Genomic DNA, 21,131 nt, shown 5'->3' with positions numbered 1-21,131 from the left:
CATCCGGCGTTACTTCAAGAAAGCCATCCCCAGCTCATTTTTTATTTCGGATGCGCTCAGGAGGCTACTGTACCTCTCCAGGACTGAACGAGCAGTTGCACACTGACTGCGTCGAAGTGCATCGATCAAAAAAAGGTAAACCTGGTCAAACGAAGCGATAGCGTATTGTGATACTGGCCTCGTATGTGCATGGTGTGTTCCCTAGTCGTATATATTACGTATTTCACTAGCACCGATCATGTATCAATCTCAGTTAATATATTGAGCACCCAAATATTTAATGTAAGTTATGCCTTTATAACAAAGTTAATAGTTTCACTAATATCACAATAATAATAACAATTAAGTAAATAAATAAATGAGAGAGTACTAGAGATTTGTTAATTTCTTGTGTTTATGTGTGACCATACGGGAATTCATTCAATGAGGTTCAATCATTCAATCATATGCAACTGTTCCTATGCAACGATTCTATGCGTTTGAGGACCCCACCAAGTTGTGTGCATTCTGTTTTATCAGGCGCTGTAGTGTGCAATAAACAACCATCTGGAGACAGACTCATTATAGGTTCACTTTGGTAGAGCATATTAATGATTATATATTCTTCTTAAAATATTTAAATACACTGTGTTGTACAATACTTTTTCTATTTGATGTTTTTGTTTCCTGCCTTCACTTTCATGGTTGCTCTAGGAAGAATTTATTCTATTGTGCCGAAGTAAAGAAGGAACACTAATACGCAGACTTTTATATTCGTTCATTTAACGCTTCTACCCCCTAAAGTTCACTGTTTTGTAAAATTATTTTGAGGTGCGTGCCAAATATGTATTGTCATCGAAATCAAAGTTTAGTTTAATGTAGAGATTAAAGGGAAACCTTATTTTTCATACACTGGTAATTCACTAATTCCTTCTAGTCTGGAATGAACTGAAATAAATGAACTCAACGAACATTAATAAATAGGGCTAGAAACACACCGTAAGATTGGGACAAAAATATAGCTTTAGTGTGGAAAACAAACAGAGATAATTCTACACTAATCATCTTTGTTGACTGCTTGGTACAGTGGACGTGGTATGGCACAAAATAATAAACAGCGAAGGAGAAATCAATAATAGTTGTAGGAGGAAGTATATGAAAAAATGCAGGCCTCATTTTAAGTTTTAAGCAACGAATTATTCATAAACGCTAACGTACGTGTAACGTAAGTTGCAGATCCGAAGAATACTCACTTATATATCGTACCACGTGACATTTGCAAGCCCAGATCACCGAGATCAGTTAATCAACAGACGTAACTCGCTGCAAACATTGGTTATGCTTCAAGTATAAACATTTAAGGCTCTGGTGCGTGTATTGAGCTTGGCGACTATGTTAAAAAAAAAAAAAAAAAAAAAAAAAAAAAAACTTAAACCAAATTTTTTCATAGGCATTACTGGAGTGGCAAATATTTTAAATGACTCGTTTCCATAGAACGGCAATACTTCACTGCAAATATAGAGGCATGCGACATGCACCTAACGTAAACTTTTCAAGAAATATTTTCGTTTTGCTGATGAAATGTATGTTAATCTTCATAACCTTTCACACGAAGCAATTGCCATATTGAGTTAACAAATAAAATTAATCACTAACTTTTAACAGCAAGTTCTTTATCGATTAAAATAGATGTGGTTGGTTAGAAAGATAATGTCTCGGAAACTCATCAAATTTAAGTTCGTAAACAATACCTGAAAGAGCTGCTCGACTTCTATATCGTCACCGCTGGCACTTTCTGCCGGCGAAAGCGAATGCATTGCAAGAATGCTGCAAACGACTAAAAATGTCAAAATACGCTGCATGTTCGCTCAAGTTGATGTCTTGACTCTGCCTGGCGTCCTCACATATTACACTCGTCCTTTTATTTCAGCAAGCCTTGACATGTGATCTCCGTAAAAAAAAAAAGAAAAAAAAATCTGCCTTGACTTATTTGCCACCTAAGATGTTGTTGTAAAAACAATATTTCTGCTTGTTTATATATTTTATTGTTTCAAGTGCCAAGAAATATTGTAAATTCTCCTCCGTACCCTTCCCTTCTTTTCGAACCCTTCCCTCCTTCTCCTCAAGAGCTCTGCTCTCATTCGGCATAACAGAGAATTGTAAACGTCTTTTATTTTCATGCATACAGGCTGTGTTATTTTCGTTCGAAAAGCTATTTTTAAAGGAGGTGAAACTTAGACGAGTGCCGTCTTCACCACATATTATCAGCCTCGGCGGACACTAAATGTGGGAATAATCGCTATGATAATTTGACTATTTATCTAAAACATGGTAGCTAACGTTTTCATGATTGGTCCTGGAGTCATGTTGCCAGTACAGCATTGATAGCAAATAAAACTAAAAGCCAGACCAATTCAAGAAATTTGAGAAAATGTATAGGTTTCGTAGACATTAATTGCTAAATTCTCACGTTTTCTAGACCGTTTTAAAAATTACGTGCCAAAAGCTCGTCGCCATCCCTGCCCACAATGACGCTAAGGCAAGTAGCCCTCCCGCTACGCTAGCGCTAAAGCGACGACGCTACTGCGCATGGGCGCTGCTAGCGGAAATATTGCTGAGCTGCGGAGGCTAGTGGAGGCGCGCTATCAGACCGAAATAGCGAGGCGCGTAGCGCGGCGTGCTAGCGTGGGTCACGCGAGAACGAGTCTTGGCGAGATATGGGAGACCCAGCGAGGAACTCAATTCAAGATGGCTGCCACGCCACGCCGTGCCTGTCCGGTCTGTGCGCTTCGCGATCGTGGTTCTGAAGGGTGGATTATATCTTGCTGCTGCAAGAAGTGGCCGCGACAAAGCCGTTCAACGACTGCAAAAGGTAGCGATTCATGGCGAGCACGCTAAATACGGTCAAGGAAAAAAAAGGAAAAAAAAGCTACGCAGTTTGTGGTGTTGTGAGCGAAGGGTGCGGCCTACTGCTCGGCCGCTTTGTCGCGAAATCAAAACCGACCAAGGAAGCGAGTGAGCAGGCGGATATGAGGGATCTCCGTGGCGTCTCATTTTTGGTGGACAACGGCACAACAGAGGAGCTACGGTTGTTGTCATCTATTTTTGACGATTTTCCTCGGTGGCTTTGGCGCTTGACTAATATCGGATTAACTTGGACAATTTGGCCGTCAGTTGTATTCAATTGCAAACATAATAGGCATTTCCTTAGAAACGAAGCAACGATTAGCACGTTTCAATAAATAACAAAATATTCTATTAAGATATCGACGTTAACAAAACATCTGCGAAGAAATGCTTTACAAATCTGTTTTACTCAAGCCTTAGTGTCTGAAAGAGCCGCTAATGGGGTCGCATTAGCTCTCGTCATGCTCTAATCCATAGCGGGTGGCGAAAGTTCTACTAAACCATAAAAGAGTAGTTGCACTACGCTACATAAGCGGAGGCCGTAGCGGCTAGCGGATAGCGCAGCGGGAGTGACTGAACGATCTACTAAAACAGTCTATTGTTACTTCTGTCTTCTACGTACGCACCGGAGACACCCTGTCCAGATAGTGACTACATTATTGAAACAACTAAGTCACTATTCTAAGTGACCTGGTGGGCAGGGCATCAACTACGGATTTTCAATTGCTCATTAAAAAAATTTTGAAAAAAAAAGAGTCAAGGATGATTTTATTTTTCTTTCTGATCAAACATTAGAATATTTTGAGTTTTTATATAAATATTTTTGGTTCAATCCAAGCAAACACGAACAATAAAAGAACCCTATTTTTGTTAAAGTGAACACAGCGTTACGTACTCTGTTCAAGTGTTTGAGCTCAAAAAGTTATATTAAAATGCGTTTAAATTTGCAGAAAATACACTGATATAAAGGAGTTGCGCAAAAGCTTTCGTTTTTTCTCGACACAAAAACTTCAATAAATTCAATTTAACTAATTTTAGTACGCAAGTTTCCGCGCGTTGTATATAAAAATATTTAAGGCCTAGAAAACGGTATTTTTATTCGTATTGCCATCAAAATGACGCAGTTAAGAAAGTCACTGGTAAACCTCCTCTCAGACGCGATTTTGTTTCCCCAAAACAAAGAAAGTAACTTAAAAAAAAAAAAAAGTTTCGTCCCGTTGAGTGGGCAAGGTTTGCTTCTTTTATAACAATTTAATTAAAAACAAGAAGTTTCACATGACGCCTCTTTGACTATCCTTACCTGAACAATCCTTTAAAAGGATGCTGAATCAAAATCTGGATTTCACAAAAGACGCGGCAAAAGCGTTGAACGGGATGCTACAGACACCAAAACATCCCTCATATAGCGATATCTCGAGCAGATGACCGTATTCTTCAAAGAAAAGGAGGCGCGTTTGACAGATATATATTTACATATTGATTCTCCGAGAAGGAGACGGAACGGCCTCGCGTCTTCTCTGAGTCGCCGCCTTCAGGGAGCGAAGGGAAGAGAGGAGGAATCGAGATATTTTGACGTCACGCGCCTCGTGTGCCGTCCATTCGAGATATCGCCTTATTAGTGGTGCTGTAGGGATTGTAGCGTCCCGCTTATATCTCCTGCATAGTTTTTTTTTAATCCAAATTTGGTTTGCCCTTTCTTTAAGACGATGTGCAAGTGTTCGATTCGTTCATACTCTTCTCAAGCTATTCATAAGACCTGCCATATTCTGAAATATCTGTTTCAGTGAGATGCATGACCGCCTCGCAACTAAATACGCAAATAGCCAACGTTTGGTGTCCGTGGTGGCTGGGGCGATCCATCGGCCTGGCGCGCCGCCAATGAAATGCGACCGTCACGTTATTCGTTAATACGACCACGGCGGCAATAAGAGAACGAACGGAACGTTCTCCCTAAGCTCGGAATGGGTCGCACCCTACCTTCCGTCCTCAACATCAAAGAAGATACAGTGACAAATGATACCAGGGACAGCAAGAACAGTTTGGTAGAAATAAGAAGAAAGTGCTTCATAACAAATGCCATTAAACAGATAAGAAGGACAAATTTATTTCGACATCTTCTCAATAGCCTGCATGTCTTGACATATTGAATTTGTCATGTTCATTACCGATCTGTGTTTGCAACGAACTGTGCTAAGAAATGCAGTAGAATAGAACAGATAAACGGAGTGCTTGCTCTTTATTTCTGAAGGTTAGTTGGTCTAAACATTTTGCTCTCGATGCGTTTTAAACACCCAGGCTGTTTTTTTTGTTTTTGTTTTCTTTCTTTTTATAATACTATGTATTACGCATAGTGGAACTTTTAGTTAAAATGGTTTCGGGTGTATTTTTACACAAACAAATGGCACGTGTATATATCTTTCTTTCAAAACGTAGATGATTAAGCAGCATCCTTGAAGAGCGAATAACATATATTACTGCTTCCAAGCCCTGCAATCATAAATACTCAATAGTCTTAAGGTGTTACATATTTCGTTGAAGCGTCGTATTTGTGAAATGCGACACTCTAGACTTTGAGACAGAGGTCAAAAACAAACGAAACAAAACTGCCAATTATTTCTAGCTTCATGTGCATATAGATAACGGCTCAGAATGTTGACACGGGTGTGAGGTTTAAAGCATTGCGTATACATTGTCACTTATATTTAATTGGTGCAATATGCTCTAATAAAATGTGTCATAAAGTTGCGCAAAGAAAGATTGGTTAACATGCAACGTAGCTATTATCTTGGTAAAACAAAAAAACTAAATAAAGCATTCAAACAAAAATGTAGCGCGCTTGTTCGTGTATCTAGGAAGGTGACTTTTATATCAAGAACTGACAGAGAAGGGCACAGAGACACACAATAGAATGGCGGCGACGGAATAGCACACCCCGCAGGTTTTTTTGATTGACGTGTTTACAGACTTGTTTTCCGTCCGCGTTTCATAACTGTCATAACACGTCGTTGAGGCGATTCCATTTCTTAAGCTCCTGCGTTGCTCTTTTTTACTTACCTGAAGTACCTACATTTTCAAAATGCCCAGAATTTACTCTTTCCTGCATACTTTTTATTATCTCACCATTCCAACTAGTTATTAAGGAAGCTGCAAATGAGGGTGATGCCAAGACAAGCATTCAGGTGTTCCCGCTTTTTTTAGTAGTTTGACCTCCCATGTAAAACTTGTAGGTCCAGCGGGTACTCCAGAATACACAGTAGGTCGCGCATACAACTGATTTCCTTCTGCTGAAAATCCTGCCCCAGCATTCATTTCACACAGTCAACTTTGTTATAGCGACAGCTGCTAGTTGGGATCTCCTAGGAAAATTGTATGGACGTCCTTCCTGAAATGTCCCGGTTACGTCCTTATTCACATTATTGCTCCCAGCGACTGCCATCGCCACTGATTTAATAAGGAAACAAAACATTCGAACCCTCAAGACATATTTGAACCAGTTAATGAACCCATAAAGTATAGCAATCGTTCGTCGCTAAGAGGGAGAGCATCTCGGAGCCCCATAAAGCAGGGGTCTCAAACCCGCTGCCTGAGAACCGCACGCAGCACGCGGCTTTCTGGGTAGCTGCCCGCAGGCATCCCATGGCTGCGAAGCTACATTTCCATGCCTCGAGCGCCCAATGCGCCATAAACATTTGTTTCATATCATCGATTTATTTCCGCTCCAAGAGGAATTCTGCTCATATAACCTCTTCCCGTATATTGCACCATTCTCCTCTTCTTCTGGACATATTACTGCTTCGTCTAAATATTGGCTTCTCATTATTTTTTCACAGTAATGTCAATAACACAACTAAGCTACAAGCGCGAGCTCCTTGCACAAGAAGGCACCTCGCCTGCTCGAACTCTTCACTCTTAAAAAAAAAAAGTTAGTAAAAAGCTAGTAACTGCAGCAGATACTACCTCTTTCTGACTGTTACTACCTTTCACTAAATATTTACTACCTCAAACGCGCGATAGGTAGTAAAAAGTTAGAAAATGCAGCCGTTCTTTTTCTGAGTGTTACTACCTTTTTACTAGCCATTTACTACCGCAAAAGCGTGGAGAAGATGGCGGCGCCTGCTTCATACCCGACTGCCAGCGTTAGCGACGTACTTGCTGTTTCGGATAGCAGGGGGAGGTATCAGCACGCAATCGTAGCGTCAAATACTGTATGACGGGCATGTTTAAGGTTGGAGCTGACTTTATAACGACTGCAGCCTCCGTACCCGCACGACGTGGAAGCCAGCGCTGTAGCGAGCGCAGCAGCCATTGTTGATGCGATGGCCATGCGGCTTAGTTACTTTCCTTCTCGTTTGCATTTGTCTGTGAGCGTTCATATTTTTATTTTGGCTTTAACTGGGATGAAAATAGCCACGTAGCACATACTAAAAACGTTTCCGAAAACAAGAAAAGTTCATTCTGTTTTTTTTTTTTTTATAATTTTTATTTTTAAAATTTTTTTAAGACATGTTTTTCTTTCAAATGAGACGCTTGGCAACATTGTACGGCAAGCAAGTTGGGGCAAGTCGGAGTTCGCAAGGCGCTAATTACTCCGATGTGAATCTGCCGTTTTTTCCCTGTGTCGTGTGCAGTTCTGGTGCTCCTGTGTTGGAGTGCATAGTTAACGCTCGTGCCCTCGACAGGGCGAGTGTGAGCGTGGACCTGGACTGCTCCGAGGATAGTTCTAACGAGCCGGTGCCGCTGTCACTGGATTGGGTTTCGTCGTCCAAGAAACTTTTCTCCGCCGCCTCCTACTTGACACTGAGAACTTCTTCACGGTTTGTGTGTGCCCAGTTGTTTAATGATACTGATTGAGCTGTCTTCGGTCGTGACGCTGCGCTGTAACAACCGTTGTTGTGCGTCGTAAATAGTATATGTAGCTTTGGGATTAACTAAAAATAAACTGTTTTGGCATTCTACGAGTCTTTCTGATTTAGCTTATATCTTCCTCCAAAACGCGAGCATTCGTCAGTGTACTACAAAAATTAAGATGCGAGCTGCACGCGGTAATTATGTTGCATGCATTTTTGCAGCGCAGCACGCGAAAGGAGTGCAGCTGCCGTCGTACTCCCCGTCAATTAGAGCCTTCGTTCGCCGCGAAAGACGGCAAGGAAGCACTCTTTCGCCGACGGCTGAACCGCACGTAATCGATTTAGCGAGTGACGAGACGAGCGACGGAGACAGCGACGAGCGACGGCAATTTCTCACGGTCACCCGTCGCGTCGCTCAGTTTCTTTTAATTTCTTGGAAACGTCGCTCATCGTCTTGGCCGCTTGTTCCCGTCACTTTCATGCAGTTTGCCTTGTCACGCAACTGACTTAGTGAGCGCGAAGAACTGACGTGCTGATATACGACAAGTTTGCGCACTCAAATGGTCAGTATAAATGACTTAAGGGCACTCAAGGAAGTTAGCGGGGAGGAAGTCGCCGAGTGGGCTAACGCGTCTCAGCTAGAAAGCTTGAGCTGGGTACCTCCTGGGTTCGATCCCCGCTGTCCCCGTCCATAAGTTAGCGATTAGAGTGATTAGAGTGGCTGAGAGCAATCATGTGAACAAGGACGTAACCGGGACATTTCTTGAAGGACGCCCATACAATTTTTATAGGAGATCCCCACTAGCAGCTGTCGTTATAAAAAAAGTTGATTGTGTGAAATGAATGCCGGGGCAGGATTTTTAGCAGAAGGAAAACAGTTGTATGCGAGACGTACTCTGCATTCTCGAGTGCCTGCTGGACTTACAAGTTTTACGTGGGACGTAATCCTACTTAAAAGAGCGGGAAGATTTGAATGCTCGTCTTTGCATCACCTTTTTTTGGTGTTTTCTTAATAACTAGTTGGAATTTTGAGATAATAAATAGTATGCAGGAAAGTAAATTCTGGGCATTTTGAAAACGTAGTTATTTCAGATAAGTAAAAAAAAGAGCAACACAGGAGCTCCAGCTTTAGAAATGAAATCGTCTCGAAGATGTGTTATAAAAGTTACACAACGCAGTGGGAGAACAAGTTTGTAAACACGTCAATCAAAAAAAGCTTCGGAGTATGTTATTCTGTCGCCGCCATTCTATTGTGTGACTCCGTGCCCTTCTCTGTTAGTTCTTGATATAAAAGTCACCTTTCTAGATACACAAAGAAGCGCGCTACATTTTTATTTGAATGTTTTATTTTGCTTTCTGTTAAACCAAGATTATAGCTAGGTTGCGCATTAACCAATCTTACTTTGCGCAACTATATGACATATTTTATGAGAGCATATTGCACTAACTAAAAATAAGTGACAATGCATACGCAGTGCTATAAACCTCACACCCGTGTCAACATTCTGAGCCGTTATCTATATGCACATCAAGCCAGAAATAATTGGCAGTTTTGTTTCGTTTGTTTTTCACCTCTGTCTCGAAATAAAGAGTGTCGCATTTCACAAATACGACACTTTAACGAAACATGTAACACCTTAAGACTATTGAGTATTTATGATTGCAGGGCTTGGAAGCAGTAATATATGTTATTCGCTCTTCAAGGATGCTGCTTAATCATCTATTCTATAAAACAAAGATAAATACACTTGCCATTTTGTTTGTGCAAAAATACACCCGAAACCATTTTAAGTAATAATCACTTGAATGCATTGTGTCGATTGTTTGCTAAAAATGTGGGGTTTGCTTATGTGTATCGATTTGAAAATGTGGAAGGATTGAAATAAATTCTAAATAATCGGCTTCCTTTTTTGTAAACGTTTAATTGGACGGTGACTAGCGCCACCTTGACTCATTTGCAGTTTCAAATTTTGTTGCGCCTGCCACCTGGTGGCAGGCGGCATAACCCCATACATTTCTTTCCACGGGAAATCACGTTACTAGTTGCGTTCCCGGTCTTCGTTGGGAGCTAGCGCTAGTTACCAGCTAGAGGTAGTAAAGTGCATGTATTCTACTTTGAGGCTAGTAACAGTTACTAGCTTCTTGACCTAGTAACCGTTACTAGCTTGACCGTTACTACCTAAAGTTGCTAAGTACTTAGTAACATATGTGACAAGCGGTTACTAGCTCTTATATAGTAAATACTACTAGTTTTTTTAAGAGTGTTGCTCAGCATGAAAAACTGCCAAATATAAGCATATATAAGGTGGGGCTTCTACCTGTGGGACAACACATTTACAACAAAGTTTTATCTTACTGCGCTGCCATAAAAATTGTCATCTGCCGTATGAATATGTATTTTTATATACCTCTTGATCCTAGTGATTTGTGCTACAGGGCAATTACGTGTGCTTGCTCTCGTTCTATTGCAAACTGCCAGTATTTTCGTGTGCTAGTTCATTTAGTTACACCTTGAGGGCAGGTGAAGGGCATTACATAAAGGGGCCGGTGAAGGTCATTACATAATCACATACAATAAAAAAGCGCCAATACATGAAAAAAAAAACAGAAAAGTAGACTAGCAACTTACCACACTTAGCACGCTCAGGATTGCTCATAATTACGGAAATCATAAAACTAGTACGACGAAAAATGAAGTTTAATAAAAGATAGAAAGTTACTGGAGTCCAGTGTGGTGACAATGGGTGATGGTAAGTTGTTCTAGTCGCTGATGGCCTGAGGAGAAAAGGATGGATTAAATGCGTTCGTAGAGCATGGAATATGTTTGATGGCATATGTGTTCTTTCGGCGCGAAGCTGTTAGGTAGTGTTTGAAATGTTCTTACTAAAACGCCAAGTTTGGGTCCAAAGTAGAGGTGAACGCAGATGAAAGCTAAAGGTGGCGAAACGGTGAGCTTACAAAGTACACAAATATCAAATTCGCTGTATATACTCTGTTCACCTTTAAGATGAGACTGCAGCCAAAGCTACAAGCGCGAGCTAAACAGCGCTCATGGCTTTGACACGTGCTTTTGTAGTGCGAGTGCTCGTTCTGCAAAAGAACGCTCCAAAGCAGCAAGCTCGAGCCCTCATGCTTGTGGCATTGGTTGCAGTTTTATGGGTGAACAGAGTATACACCTCTTCAAAGAAACGCTCCTCGGCCGCCGAGATATTGCTGATGCCGATGCGGCTAGTGCGACTCTCGCACCCTCTATCAGCTAGAAATTTTCTGCCACTCTCTTGGGCTGTGAAAACCCGCTCAGCGCGATACTCTACCTGTGTTTTGCCGTTTTGCATTCGATGTTTTGTGCTCCCTTATGAAAGTTTCCACTTACCTGCTTTCATGCGTGCTACGTACCCTTTTTGTGCCGACGCCTTGACGCTTTGTGCCGACGAGTGACTGCCGACGCCTTGTGACTACTAGGGTAATTTGAATCAAGCTGGAGGTAGTGCGAAGTGTGCGTCGGTTTTCTGTGTAAAAAAAAAATGTCCATTTTTCCTTTTTTTTTATCGGCACATCGATAAAAGGCGAGGTGTTGTCGTTTTCGCGTTCCTAAAGTGAATGGCCGGCTTGATAAAGCGGAGGTGCGTCAGGAACCTGTCCACTTTAGATGTTTTTAGCGTACAGAAGCGGTCGTCTACATACAGCAAGAACACCTTGTGACATGCAGCGAACGACTGCAGCGCTATCTGTTCAATGGGTTCCATACAAAGAGTTACCATAGTGATGGGACTGGACGGCCACATCGCGGTTCCCCTTGTCTGCACAAAGAATTCCCATAGACGCTGAAATAGATGCTACTGAGGCAAAACTCAAGGAGGCGGCAGAGTTCATCCACAGACAGGCTAGTCTTGTCGATCAAATCGTCTTTCTCGAGAGCGTTCCCTGTGGTGGCAACTGACTGAGGAACCAAAACACTTGTAAAAAGCGCAATGACGTCGAAAGATGCAATGACCTCCTCAGCGCTCACCTCCAGCGACATCGCACACCACGTTGTCGCTGGAGCTGTGCACGAGGAGAGAACGATTGCGATACATATAGTGGAACAGAGCTTGAAGCGGTAAGGTCGTGAAATTCACAATGGGCCGGAGAGGAACCTTAGTGTTATGGATCTTTGGGAAACTAAACAAACCCGGCGTATATACATTTTGGCAGAGAAGCCGCACATAGAGCTTTCTTGATTCTGGATGTTTCTTGAAACTTTCCGCAAGGGTCTTCTTCATTTTTTGCCTGCACTTGTGGCGTAAGGTCTTTCTTGAGATTTTTGTAGGCAGAGGTGTAAAGAAGATCCCAACCCAAGAGTTTTATACTCGCTTTAGCTGCCGTTGCAGTCACATGGTGTTTCTAATTGCGCCGGAAGTCCTTGGACTTCCGGCGCACATATTTAAAAATTAATGCGTGTTCTGTGTTTCGAATTTTGTTAAGAATAAAATTTCTCTCGTTAACATTCTAAAAAAAGAAAAAAAGGAAAAAGAAAACGTCATTGTTAGACTGTTAGTAAAGAATTTGTCGACGAACATTTACAATTTTAGTGTACTTTCAGACGGAATGACATACTTTTAATAAGTAATTAATTATGTAAGAACATTTACATTTAAACTAAAAAAAAAAAGAAAAAGTGTTCTAATGCTAAACGTGATCTATAAAATTGAAATTTCTATAAATGCGTATTCTCCCGCTCTATTTGGTGAGCTATATATGAATATAAGCTCACAATTACTGAAGAGAATTTAATTTAGATGAGCCCGTGCTTGTTATAAGACGATAATCTTGGCTTTAATGCTAATTATTTTTTGTTGAAATTCACATCAATAAAGACTCGGCTTTACCTGTTTCTGGTGCAGGAGAGACTTATAGGTTAAACGACGGAGGCTCGGTCTTTTATTCTTAACGGAAATGGAAAACTACTTCACAAAAAAAAAAGATATAATTAATAGGGGACTGAGTGGATATGGTCAAATGTTGGTGCACATATATCTTGAAAGCTGAAAAGTCAAGAGTGTACTATTTATGATTGATGAATAACGAAGCATGGGATACAGCATTACATTACTTATTTGTTTGTGTTGTGTCCAGAAACAGCCGAGGTCTTAATACTAGTGCAAACTCACGCACAACATACACTTTAAAAAGAAAAAGAAAACACGTACACCTAATGGCAGAACACATATAAAACCCGAACACTCATGTTAGTAAATGTGAATGCTTAGTGCGCCTTTAAAATCCCACTCACTCCCGAAAACGTCAACCACCGCGCTCAGTGCATTAAAATTGCTCTGAATTCGTGAAATTGGGAAAAATTAACACATGTTTTGCGCCTAAAACGTGTTATGGTGTCGACAGTTTACTCGGGGGACATGTATAGAAAGCAAATAATCAAGCCTGGGGCTACGTAATCTACTATGCACTGTTTTATACAAAAATACATAATCACGAAAACTGGGACAAGCCTCTAGTGATTTAAAGTTAAGTCGATCTGACATTGACCCGTAGCTAAAAAAAAAAAAAAAAAAAAAAAAACGGCGGCCGTAATAACGATCGCAAACAATGCGTGCCAACTTTCTCTGCACACGTTCTAGGCCATCAATGTTGGTCACGCCCAGACAGTTCCAATCTACAGAGCCAAACTCCAGTTATGAGCGCACAATCGATGTGTAAAGCTTGACGAGACAGACCGGCTCTTTGAAATGAAGGGTAATACGTGAAAACAAACCCAAGAGTCTCAAGCAAAAGCTAACCGAATTTGACACATCATTTGTAAAACTAATGGATGAATCAGTATACACTCCTAAGTCACGTACGCAGTATTCGCGATGCAATAATTGATTGTCCAGCTCATAAAAGAAAGCAAGCGCACACTTCTTCCTTGATAAGGAGATTACAAATGTTTTTTCGACGTTAAGACGTAATTTATTTTGAAGACACCATGATAAAATAGGAGTAATGTCCTCCTGCAGCATAACGCAATCAACATGTGATTTTATATGTTTGAAGATCTTAATATCATCAGCGAATTGTAGCAGATTTGAATGTTTTACGCCAAGAGAGACGTCGTTGGCAAAAAAAGAGTGGGCATGTGGAACAGCCAGTCTTGCAGTCAGCTAACGCTTTCTGCTTTTTCTTCGTACAGTTCACGGCGATGTTTCGCGGCTGTCCGGCCCTATCAAGCCCGTGGTATGCCTTGGAGGGAGCGCGCTTGCCGCAAGTTTCCGTGCTGCCACAACCAGACATCTACTCCTCCCGGCAACCTTGGGTTTCTGCTGCACTCCCAATCGTCGCGTCGCCTCAGCACAGCAGTCCAACGGCATCGACATTGACATCGTCACTGGATTTAAACTGCCGGCACGCCCCTCGGCCCTTCAGTGGGCATGTGGAACAGCCAGTCATGCAGTCAGCTAACGCTTTCTGCTTTTTCTTCGTACAGTTCACGGCGATGTTTCGCGGCTGTCCGGCCCTATCAAGCCCGTGGTATGCCTTGGAGGGAGCGCGCTTGCCGCAAGTTTCCGTGCTGCCACAACAAGACATCTACTCCTCCCGGCAACCTTGGGTTTCTGCTGCACTCCCAATAGTCGCGTCGCCTCAGCACAGCAGTCCAACGGCATCGACATTGACATCGTCACTGGATTTAAACTGCCGGCACGCCCCTCGGCCCTTCAGTGGGCATGTGGAACAGCCAGTCATGCAGTCAGCTAACGCTTTCTGCTTTTTCTTCGTACAGGTTGGTCCGTTTCCCTCTTTGCATTGTAAAAAGTCCAACAACCTCTGTCTGCTGGTGTTCTCATGCCCACAAGTGCTCTTTTTATGTTCTTGCGAATGTATTTCGGGTCTGAAGCTTGTCCTGTCTGGTGATATTGAACTTAATCCTGGCCCAGATAAGAAAGAAGTTCCGACAAAAGAGATGAGTGAGATGCTTGTTTTACTGAGAGGCTTAAACGCTCGTCAGGCAAATTTTGAAGCTGGACAGAACCGAATCATGGGGGATATTCAAGCTATCAAGACTGGGCAAGAGTCAATTGAATTAATGGTAACCGATATTCAAGGGAGGCTTAGTACTGTGGAAGCAAAGATGGCCAGTTTAGACATTTTGGAGCGTGAGTTGACAGATGTAAAAGAAACTGTAACCTTCCTGTCACGCGAGAACGCCAGTCTGCGAACACGTCTTGATGAATTTGAGGACAGGTCTCGAAGAGATAATCTAATATTTTACGGTGTTCTCGACTCAAACTCTGAGACCTGGGCTGTATCTGAAAGCAAAGTGCGTGACATCATTGCAAACGAAATGAAGATCATCGTTCCCCCTGAGGGTATCATCCGTGCACATAGGCTCGGTCGTGTTTTTAACCCCAGTAAATGTTGGCCAATTTTAGTGAAATTCTCATTATTCAAAACGAAAGACCATGTTTTTTCCTCCAGAGGCAAACTGCGCGGTAGTGCCACTTCCGTCGCAGAGGATTTTTCCCCTGCCACTCGTCTTGCTAGAAGAAAGCTGCTCGAATTTGCTAAGGCTCACACACAGTCTTTTAGTCTACGCTATAACAAAGTGTTTTTTGATGACAAATGTTTTTCTTACTGCTCGGCCAGCGATGCCGTTTGTGAGGTCCGCGATTTTATCACGCCGAGCACGAGTTGCATTCGTGTTAATGCTGACCCTGTGGTTGATTTGTCAACGTCATCACAATAACATAACCTGATACGGAACAATCCTAGTCCTTATCTTTCAGTGCTTTTCACCAACATTCGAAGTGTTCTTCGCAATCGTGATGACTTGTCTTCAGCCATCGATTCTTCACTCGCCGACATTGTTGTACTCACTGAAACTTGGCTATCTAGTGTTGTACGCGACAGCGAAATTTTTTGTTGCGACAAGCGTTTCTCTTTTTATCGATGCGATAGGCTATCTAGGCGTGGTGGTGGTGTCATAATCGCGGTAAATGATTGCATTGAGTCTTGTCTTATCAACATTGTTACATCTCTTGAGTTTATTGGCGTGCGCTTGCGTTTTAGCCATAAACAGGTTATTTTGTGCGCGTGCTACCGTCCTCCCAATGCCACAGCAAACTTTTTTATAGATTTACACGATGCTCTGAATACAATTCGTACAAGGTTTCCTGCCTTGCCTTTGTTACTTTTGGGCGATTTTAATCTCCCCGGCATTGACTGGTCTGGTCTATATCCTACCATATCTTCAAATTCTGCTGCGTGTTCCGAGTTTTTAAGTCTCTGCTCCGATTTTTCGTTAACGCAGATAGTTACTAGGCCGACTCGTGTTACGGCAACTTCTGAGAACGTGCTGGACCTTATTCTTTCTACCGCGCCTGATCTTGCATCCTCTCTTACGTATCTACCTGCCATCAGCGATCACTGTTTACTTCACTTTCACATACGCGCTCCTGTATCTGCCTCTGCAAAAGCGAAGAATAACTCTTTTCTTGATTATGGCAAAGCTGATTTTGAGGGTATAAACCGCGAGTTAGCGCAATTTCTTGACTTCTTCCTATCCAATTTTTCCGAACGCTCTGTCGAGGTTAATTGGACAATGTTCAAAAATAAAGTCAATTCCCTTATCAATTCTTTCGTCCCACGTCGCTTTCTTACTAATAGCTCCACGTCCCCATGGTTTAATAATGCCTTGAAAAGACTTTCAAATAAAAAGAAACGCCTGTTCCGCACTGCTAAGCGTGCAGACACTGTTGAGAGCTGGACGGTTTACCACAACGCAGAAAATTTATACAAAAATGCAATTAAGGACGCCAAACAAACTTTCTTCAGCCAAACCTTGCCCCGTCTGTTATCAACTAGTGTCAAAATGTTTTGGAGTGTTATTAATGGCAAGAAAGACAAGGCTATTTTGCTTTATGACTCTGATGGCATTGTTATGTCTGACGATGACTCTGCGAAAATCCTTGATGGCGTGTTTGTTCAATCATTTTCTAGAGATGTAAACTGTTCTATTGTTACTTACCCTAATCATGATTTCTTTCCAATGGACCCGCTTGTGTTTGATTTTGATGGCATTGTTAAGCTGATTGACAGCCTCAAAGTGTCTTCATCATGTGGTATTGATAATATTAACACTAAGTTTCTAAAGCATACTAAGATTTACAGTGCAATTTTTCTTACTAAGATTTTTGAGCAACCTATTCTTACTGGTGTCCTTCCTGAAGATTGAAAACTGGCAAGGTGGTTCCACTTCATAAATCAGGCGACAAACACTGCCCCGGCAATTATAGACCCATTTCCATAACCAGTACTCCTTGTAAAATGTTATATCTCGAATCCAACTCTTTTTTCTCGTCCTCACAGCATGGCTTTCGTAAATTTCTTTCTTGCGAAACACAACTTCTCGTCTTTACTAACGATTTATTTTCATTACTTGATCATGGATCCCAGGTTGACTGTATTTTTCTTGATTTCAGCAAAGCATTTGATAAAGTTTCTCACCAACTACTACTCTTCAAGCTTAGCAAACTCAACCTCGACCCTCAGATACTAACTTGGATTGAGTGTTTTCTTACAAATCGTTCGCAGTTTGTTCATGTAAATAACTCTAATTCTTCAGTGTCTTCTGTTACTTCTGGCGTCCCTGAAGGCTCCGTTCTCGGTCCTTTGTTATTCCTCATATACATCAATGACTTGCCGTTGTGTGTCTCATCATCGCTTAGTCTATTCGCGGATGACTGCGTTATTTATCGTAAGATTACTAATGATTCTGACTCTCTCCTTCTTCAAAACGACTTAAATGCTGTTCTTGATTGGTGCAAGCTGTGGTCCATGACACTTAATACTAAAAAATGTAAAACAATGAAAGTGTCTCGCCGTAACACTACGCCTTTTATCTATCATCTTGATAACGTTTCTTTAGAATGTGTGACCTCATATAAATACCTCGGTATGCATATTACTTCTAACCTCTCCTGGCATATTCATATCAACCACATCATTGCTAATGCCAATTCTATGTTAGGCTACCTAAAACGTAACTTTTCTCTAGCACCAGTTTCTCTCAAACTAATATTATTCAAATCTTTGGTTCGCTCAAAATTAGAGTATGCAGCTTCAATCTGGGATCCTGGTCAGACGACGCTCACTTCTCATCTCGAGTCAGTTCAGAACCGCGGCGCTCGTTTCATACTTAACAATTATCACCGTACAGCTAGTGTATCATCCATGAAATCTCTTCTCTCCTTGCCACTGCTTTCTTTGCGCCGTAAGTGTTCTCGTCTATGTCTTTTCTATAAAATATATAATTCTAACCCCATTCTTAAAGAAAAGCTCTTCCTCGTCCCACCTTACGTTTCTCCACGCATTGATCATCAGTACAAAGTCGGCATTCCTCATTCTCGAACCTCAGCCTATCACGAATCTTTCATTCCTAGGACATCACCAGAGTGGAACCACCTTCCGGCGTCATTAATATTATTACCCTCGTTAGATGTGTTTAAAAGTGCAGTTACTAATTATTTTTGCGAAAGTGACCCGTGACCTATTCCATGTCTTCTATTACTGTTTGTTGTTGTTTTTTCACTCACTCCCCTCTGTAACGCCCCCAGGGCCTTGAGGGTATGTAAATAAATAAATAAATATTAAACAACAAGGGTCCTAGAATAGAACCCTGAGGAACGCCGGATGATGATATGTATGATTTCGACAATACGCCGTTAACACGAATGTTGTTAATGCGCCAGGACAGATGTGACTGAAACCACAAACATAACGGCAAACACCACTCTATATTCCGATAACTTATGCACTCATAGGGCATGGCGCACAAGGTCAGAAAGTTTACTCGAGTCAAAATAAGTGGCGTCGATTAGCCCATGGCTGACAACAAAGGGGCCAACGTGATTCAAACACTCAGCTAAGTTAGTTTCAACACTTTTAGGTTTTACAAAACCGTGTTAAGATTCATTTAATATTTCTTTGAAATAGCTAGAAAGGTGCACTTCTACCACAATCAGAAACAGTTTCAGGAATGTGGTTGGTAAGGAAACGGAAACTTCCGGTACACTCTGCGCTACAGTTTTCGCGGTGTCTTCTGTGACCTGTGCCAGAGCCACCGTGGCCAGAGCGTATCATACTCGTTCACGGCCCGCCGCCAGGCCAAAAACAGGCTTTTCCAATATGACGCTTTTCTTTTTTTCCGGTAAGCCTGGATCTATTTATTTTGATCTCAATTTGTTTAATAGGCACAGTAATACTCTACGCTGTCTGTGAACTGGGAAATCTACTACTTAATCATTCTAGCTTACCCCATGCCATTCTCCCATCCCAGATTATTTCGTGTCGTACTTACAACTATAATGTCTTCTAATTGTTTTACCTGTCTTGACCCTCTTCGTACCGACGTGAAAATCATAACGTGTTCTGAACGCCGTGGTCAATATCATCTCGGCAAGCAGTGCTCTCACATTGCGGAGAGTACTTTCAAGACAATGGGCAAGGACAAACGCAAGAAATGGGTATGCAGAAAAAGCAGAAAATATAAATCACAGCCCAGTTTCTCTGACACCGAATCAGAGTCGATATCTCAGGATGGCTATAGCTCCATCTCGGTTCACCTCGGTGCCGTTAACAAAAAACTTGACCTTCTGCATCATCTGAAAGAAAGTGTGGACAGACTTAGTGACCTGCCTACAAACATTCAGGACCTGTTATTAATGAGACCAACAGTTGAGGCCTTAGAAGAGACAGTGGGAGGAGTACAGGATTCCATTACATTCTTCTAAACAAAATATGACTCAATTTTTGCCCTTCTCAACTAAAAAAACAATGCGGTCAAGCTCCTGAGGTCAGAGGTCTCCTCGCTGCAGTTGACTGTGTCTGAGCAGACACTGGCAATACAGCAGGTACAATCTAACTTGAATGATAAAAAAACAAGAGAGTCGGCAGTCAAATATAGAAATCCATGGAATTCCTTGCTCCCCTAACGAAGACATCGGTGCTGTCGTGATGACCATCGCACTAAAACTTGACATACCAGGTTACCTCGATACTGAGATGCATAATGTCCACCGCCTCCATGGCAAGCCTGATTCCCTCCCAGCTATTCTGGTCCAGTTTGCCTCTACGGCATCAAACAAAACTGGATGAGTGCCCAAAAGAGACTAAGCTTGCTCCCTCGCGCAGATGGCTCGCAAAACGTATATTTTAATGAAAATCTCACCAAAACAAACAAAGAAATTCTCTGGCCAGGCAGAACAAGAGGCAGAGAAAGAGGCTACAGTTTTGTGTGGGTCAAAAATGGCACCATCTTTGCAAAGACAGGGGAAGGCTTTACTGCCAGCCGAGTCTCCAAAGCTGGAGACCTCGATCAGATTGTCTAATCATTGGCCGCTTTAATCACTGACCGCTTCAGTTGACTTTTATGGCCGACTATCAACACTTCTCCAAACTGTCTTCACTTATATTTTTTTTCCATCAGGAAACAACACCCTCACGATTGTACATATTAATATTCAAAACATCTGGAAATTCTGGGACGAGTTTCAAGTTATTAAATGAGGATGGCTAGTTGGGCTAGTTGGTTTTGCGAGTTTCAAGTTATTACTCAAGATATAAAGCACATTGTAGATGTTTTTCTCTTAACTGAGATAAATGGACATGATATACCCCAGGAACCCTTTACATTGTCTGGGTATCAATCATTCTGTACCACACGTGACTCATGTCGAGGAGGCGGCATAGCAATCTACGTTCAAGACAAGTGGTATTGCACTGATTTAAAGTTATCTTTCACACAGGCTGAGTAGTTAACTGTAAAAATTTGTAATAGCTACATTACTGCACAACATGTGGCATTGTATATGCCTCCATCATGCAACGTTCTAAAATTCGTCCATGAGCTTAATGTAAGCATGATGGAACAGCGCGAAATTTTCAGGGACTGAGGAGGGAACTGGACACGACAGCGCTCGTCCTGTCCAGTTCCTTCCTGAGTTCCTGAAAAATTCGCGCTGTTCCATCAAGAATACATACCAACTCGTCCAGCTATCCTGTTTACTTAATGTAAGCCTCACTGACGTTGGCCCGAATGATAAAATGTGTCTCGTGGGGGATTCTAACATTGACATACTGAACTCCACAAGATCTAGCGTCTGTGACTATTTGACGCTTCTTTCTAACCATGGTCTCGCCCCTTTCACTCAAGCACCTACAAGGGAAGAATCTCTTAACAAGAAACTTGTTTTTCTTGCATCGATCACATCAACATCAGAAGTTCTAGGGTGTCTGCTAAGTCTTCTGTGATCTCACGAAAGCTAGCCGACCATTATTTTGTGGCGTGCCAAATAGACGGTGGCATTCCATCAAAACAAGACAAGGAACGTCCAAGGCAGATTACAATCATTGACAGTCACACGT

At 41.9% G+C, this 21,131-nt stretch overlaps 1 pseudogene; it reads right to left on the bottom strand.

The window, feature by feature from the left end:
• Window positions 1-12,961: 12,961 nt before the first annotated feature.
• Window positions 12,962-13,489, bottom strand: LOC121838257 (annotated as a pseudogene).
• Between the last annotated feature and the right edge of the window lie 7,642 nt (window positions 13,490-21,131).

This window comes from Ixodes scapularis, unplaced genomic scaffold, assembly GCF_016920785.2.
Source record: "Ixodes scapularis isolate PalLabHiFi unplaced genomic scaffold, ASM1692078v2 PGA_scaffold0__279_contigs__length_252992795, whole genome shotgun sequence".
Taxonomy (NCBI): Eukaryota; Metazoa; Arthropoda; class Arachnida; order Ixodida; family Ixodidae; genus Ixodes; species Ixodes scapularis.
This window is presented reverse-complemented; position numbering and strand designations above follow the sequence as displayed.